Source organism: Octopus bimaculoides, chromosome 1, assembly GCF_001194135.2.
Source record: "Octopus bimaculoides isolate UCB-OBI-ISO-001 chromosome 1, ASM119413v2, whole genome shotgun sequence".
Classification (NCBI taxonomy): domain Eukaryota; kingdom Metazoa; phylum Mollusca; class Cephalopoda; order Octopoda; family Octopodidae; genus Octopus; species Octopus bimaculoides.
Genome location: NC_068981.1, coordinates 136,324,832 through 136,330,812, shown reverse-complemented (window position 1 = coordinate 136,330,812; position 5,981 = coordinate 136,324,832). Strand labels below are relative to the sequence as shown.

Genomic DNA, 5,981 nt, shown 5'->3' with positions numbered 1-5,981 from the left:
CACACACACACACACACTTCCACATATCAAATCCTGCTCACAAATCATTGGTCAAACTAGGATGCCAAATCAATTCTTAAACAATGCTGCAGTTTGTGAAAAACTTAACTGCAACAATATACACACCCAAAGGAATTTAATCAGAAGACATAAAATTTGATAATGGAGATTAATCTTCTAGGGTACAAGGTAACCCAACTACTGTCACAACAAAATGCACCCAGGACAAACTTTAAAGCATTGGTGATGAGAGGGATCAAGCCACAGAAACCAAACCAAAAATGAAGCATAGAGGCAATGTGTGGTCTTCCAGCCCATCAAAGAGGGAAGTAACCATAAAATTAATCTTAACAACCCATTCCAGCAGAGAAATCAGATGTAAAACCGTGTAAACCTTTTAGCATTCAGATTATGTTAAATGTAATACTTATTTATTCATATCATTTTGAATTAATCATATATAATCTCATAGCTTTGGGATTTCAATAATGTGATTGTTTACTTTTAGAATGACATTGTAGGATTAGTGGGAAAGTCAGGTTCTGGCCAGTTTATGTACTAAACAAGAATATTTTGACTCAAAGTGGCCAGTTTAAATGCTAATGGGTTAATGGCCCTGTGTTTGTAGGTCAGGGAACATTGGGTCAATACCAGCTGTTTTAAACTGTGTCCTACTATAACTAATTTCTCATTGAATCATTAGGAGATCTAGAAATGAAATCAATACATTTGCACAGCTTTAGGCTGAGTTTAGAGCCATAAAATCCATTTATGGTTGAGTACATTACAACCTTGTTTCAACTGGAATAAAAGTAAGACATTGAGTAGACAGCTAAAAACATTTACATGAATAAATTACCAGAAAAACTATTCCCCTTGAAACAGGTAATACTATAACTAATATTAATTATAGCTGTCCTTATATGCAGTCATAAAGACAACACTGCAAAGTATTAGACTAAATGGCTAGCAGTATTAAGCTAAACATAAATAATATCAATTTCACAAAACTCCAGATGGTGGAGGTCACTGGCCTTATTACTAAGCCATTTAAGGAACGTGTCTCGAGCTGATTTTCTCCCTTTAATCTCTCCAAGCCAGGGTCAACAAAACAGGCACCAGGCTTATACTGTAATTGATTACAAGGGAATTGTTTATAGGTTTATTTGCACAGGTGGAATGGTTTTTATTGAAGCAATTATTTGCACAGCTGGATGAATTTTCTGTTAACTCTGCAGCTATAACACTAAATGGAACAAGTCATGTTCAAGATCATCAGCAGTAATGTTAGAACTTATGACTATATGGTCTGTAGTCAAAGCATCTTAACCTCACACCCCAAAAATGCCAGAATATGAAAGTTTGTGGGTTAAAACAGACTAATACTCACAAATAATTGTAATATCTGTTATTGAATACCTTTTTCCCTGCAAGATAATTACCATATTTTAACATGCATAGGAACCCTCTGGTTTTTGAGGCTTAAAATTTGGAAAAAAGGTTTTGTAAGGAATTATAATACTATCCATGTATAAGAAACTCCCATATTTTTTAAACCTAATTTTTGACAAAAAGGGTTCCTTATACACATTAAAATATGGTATATCAGGCCAGGTACAGAGGTAAATTAAAGGAGGTAACAGTCTAATGGCTAATAAACTGGAAATTCTTTTCAGTTTTTTTTTCCTTTAAATTCAGTTACATCTGATTGATATTTTCTGTGAAAAGCCATCATGCCTATTTTCATGAATATCAATAAAAACCAAATATTTTATAAATACATTTCCTTCCTCCACCCGTCCATCTGCCTGCTTGTGCATGTGTGTGTGCCCCTGTGTGTGTGTCCCTGTGTATGAGCGTGTGTCCCTGTGTGTGAGCATGAGTCCTTGTGTGTGTGTGTGTGTGTGTCCTTGTGTGTGAGCGTGTCCCTATGTGTGTGTGTGTGTGCATGTATGTGTGTGTGTGCATATCTTTATGGAGGAGAATCAGTTGATAATGCTATCAGTGTTTGATATCTTTTTTAATTGGTTAATGTATACATTGTCATTAAAGTATCAGCCTATTTATATTAACCTTTTCACGTGAATTAACTTTTATTTTTAAAAATTTTATATAAACTACTTCACTTTTCACTGAAAAATGAAGTATCCTAAACGATATGGAGATTCTGCAAAGCTAGTGATTACACGGCTGCAATGTGTCCCAGGACCCATATACACTGCATGTGTATCTGAAGCAAGCCAGCCTAACGAGAACTGCATCCCTCTCCAAGACAGAGTGAAATAGCTCTACAAGCTAAATTAGCTGATTTTATAGTACTGTTGCACAGCTAATAAAGATAAGTACCATTTTTACAGTCTACTTCAGTATCTTTACCATGAACAAAGTGCACTGCTGGTGACAGGAAATTAACCACCAATCCTTTAGATAAGCTAGCACCCTATCAACTTTGCCATCTGTGGCTCTTAAATTGGATACTTAACAAGACAAGACCAGCAAATGAAATGAATTGTATTCAAAATATTTCAGCACTGGGGAAAAATTATATAACAGTCACAAAAGGATTTCTCCATTAACAAATTTTATAAAACATTTTTTATTAAATAAGCTTTGCACCAAATCACTAATTTAACTAATTTACCTTGCCAAATAAATGTTGACATTTACAGCAACTTCTAGTTGAATTGTGAAAAATATACTGAGTCGATTCAGACTAGCAAAAGCCAACTGAAAACATTTTGTAAGATAAAGTACAAATATATTGCCATATTTTCAGTTATATAATTGCAATTTATTTTAAAAGAGAAATTAAAATTTCAGTTAATACTGAGCAGAATAAATCATTAATGAAATAATGAGTAATAATAAATTCAGAAAAGCATCATAAAATTAATAAATCAAAAATCTATCATAAAAATCTCATGACAAAATCAGAAAAAATATGTAATTATTCACTCCCATTGTATGACTACAGGAAGACATGGCTGTGTCAAGTTTGCTTCCCACCTATCTGGTTTCAGGTTCACTCCCATTACATGGCACCTTAGACAAGCGTCTAAAACCTCAGGCTGGTCAAAAATAAGATTTGGTAGATGGAAATCAAAATAAGCTTGTCCTGTATGTGCAGGCATTAAAATGATGATGAGAAGGAGGACATATTGTTTTAACATTCACTTTTTCTATGCTTTTATGGGGAAGATGAAATTTGAGGCAGATCTACAGCCGGGTGCATTGCATCTTCTAGTCACTAACCCTCACCTGTTTCGAAGCAAAGTAATATTTCCCTTAAGACATTTTTCACAGAACAGAGTCAAACAACATTTCTTGTATGATAGTGTTATTTGTTAACCATTATGCAATGCCAAGACAAGAGTAGACATACAATAAGCTTCTTTCAGTATCCATAAACCAAATCTACTCAATGTTTTTGTCAACCTAGGGCTTTAGTAGATGATACTTATCCAAAGTGCCATACAATGGTTGGGAAGCAAGCTTCTTAACCGCACAACCATATTCCACCCCCCACCCCCACAGCTTTAAAGAGAATCTATTTAGACAATATTTATACACTATTTAAAGAATTCTTTCATTTATATCAATTTAGGTACTGCAACAAATAGAAATGTCAATTTGCAGTAGGAAATTGATTGTAGTCCAAATAAAGAAACCATTCTACAAGTAAAATTTAGACTTTTCATAGAAAACAGTTATGGAAAAAGTAAATACTTGAAAAATAAAAGAATGGTAATGATAGAGACAGGTCAAAAGTACAATGAAGAAATTTCAACTGTGAAAGTAAACATTGAAAATATAGAGCAAAAGAGAAAAGTCTTTAGTTGTCTCCCTTATTTGCAGAAAAATTATATAGTGTAGGAAGGAATTATCTAATTTCCTACCCACCCCTTAACTATAGGTTTTATTTAACTGCAAAATGTTCTTGTTCCATGTATTAAATATGCATGATATCTACTTAAGTATTGTTTGTTATGTAGACAGCATTTCAGAATTATTGAATATGTGTATTTTATTTGCTTGTTACCACTTTAGAAAAAAGTTTTGGGTTTATATTCAACTTTGTAGCTGTTTTTCTTTCTTATCAGTTATTTCTTGTCATCAGTTATATCTTGTTCTTACACTTTGTAACTACAGGAGTTATGGCTAGCAACTAATTTTTCCACCCACAGAGCAACCTCACAAGCTTAAGTTCTGCAACAACAACAATGTACTCGTAAAACTAGAGTGACAGTAATGATAAAAGATATCCAGTTATAGAAAACAAGCCAAAAATGAGCGATGGAGTCCTTCAACCTATTTCAGAGAGCAATAATTTCAAATAAGAGCTCAGATCATGAAAACCTACCCAACTCGTGCCAAAATGGAAACTAGTCATAAAATTTAAATTTATTTTACTTTAGTATTTTTAATGAAGCATGCATTAAATGCATTTTACTTTAGCGTTTTTAATGAAGCATGCATTAAATGTGCTGATACATTCATATTTAAGAACATGGTTACTGTTTAGCTTGGTGCAGACATCTGGTTTGCCAGCTATCAAATCATCCAAACCATGCCAGCATGAAAAACTGACATTAAATGCTGATGATAGTTACTCTTTAGCCCCACCCAAATAAACCATGATTGAACACACCTATGATCAAAGGTTTCCTGTTGGGGCCAGTTCTGTCTTCTCTAATACGCTCTTATTTATTTCTGTCATTGGACTGTGACCATGTTGGAGTATCACCTCAAAAGGTTATCATGATGAAATTAACACTAGAATGTGATTTTAGGCTTCATGCTTATTCTATTCATTTCTTTTCTTTTTTTTTTTTTTTTTTTTTTTTGCTGAACCACCAAATTTACATAGGATGTTGGTTTGTTTACATCCTAAGTATTGAGTGAAATGCAAAGAGACACACAAGGGTTTAAAAAGCGTTGGTCATCCTGGAACTATAGTAGAAGACAATTGTCAAGGGTGCCACACAGGGAGACTGAATACAAAGCCAAAAAACCACGTTTGCTAAAGAAATTTAAGTGCAAAATTATGTCTGTGTCTATGAAATTCTATGCATTTTCACCCCTTTAATTTTTCAAAACAGATTGTAACAGAGGATGTAAGTGCTGTTTCTAACAAATTGAGCAATTGATTAACAGCTTCTCGATTGGCTTCATTGAAGACATTGTGTTTCCCTGTGGTTTTAATATTTCCTTTCATGGGCATTGCATCTTAAGATATGCATTTAATATTTGCATCACTATTGCTGTACTGTATTCCTCTCCTTTATAAATTGCCTAAGTCTTATATAAACTAATCCATTGAAAACCTAACAAAAACCAACAAATTTGGAAAAGATCTTTTTTAAATGACAAGACAAAAATACCTCTTTTCTAACATGCACAACAACAGGTGCATATTTTGACAATGCCTTAGTAAAAGTATGATCATCACAACTTCTCATTATTCTCGCTTTTGTGATCAGAGAAGATTTAAGAGATTGAAAACAATCTGATAATCATCTGCTTTTAATATAATTCCTATACTTTTTTAATTGATTTCTATCTAATTAAGTATTATTCAGTGTTTACTTAATTTTAAAATTTTATTTTGTTTGCTTATTGGAAAATCATGTAAAAAGACAAATTTTAGCAAAAGCTAAAATTTCAATGTGTAATTTATTCCTAGTGCACATTATAGCACACAGTCTTTTATTTCAAGATGATGTATTGCCAAGATTTCTAAGTACAGTAACTTTAATGTACCTTCAAAAAGACAAAATTACTGACAATCTAAGTACACACACACACACATACATATGTTTAGTCACTGTTCAAACAAGGCGCTGTTAGATGATTAAAGAAACTGTAAGGCATAATGTAAATTGAGGTTGGTAAATAAAGTCCATGGGTTTGTAATATTTTATTTTATTTTTAAAATTTCCAGCAGCAAACATGTGGGAACAGAAAAAGAACAAAAGGTGAGA

General features: G+C 33.0%; 1 protein-coding gene across 1 annotated transcript in view; it reads right to left on the bottom strand.

The window, feature by feature from the left end:
* Positions 1–5,981, bottom strand: part of LOC106880113 (uncharacterized) — a 191,305-nt gene that overhangs the window by 116,799 nt on the left and 68,525 nt on the right. The window lies entirely within an intron of this gene.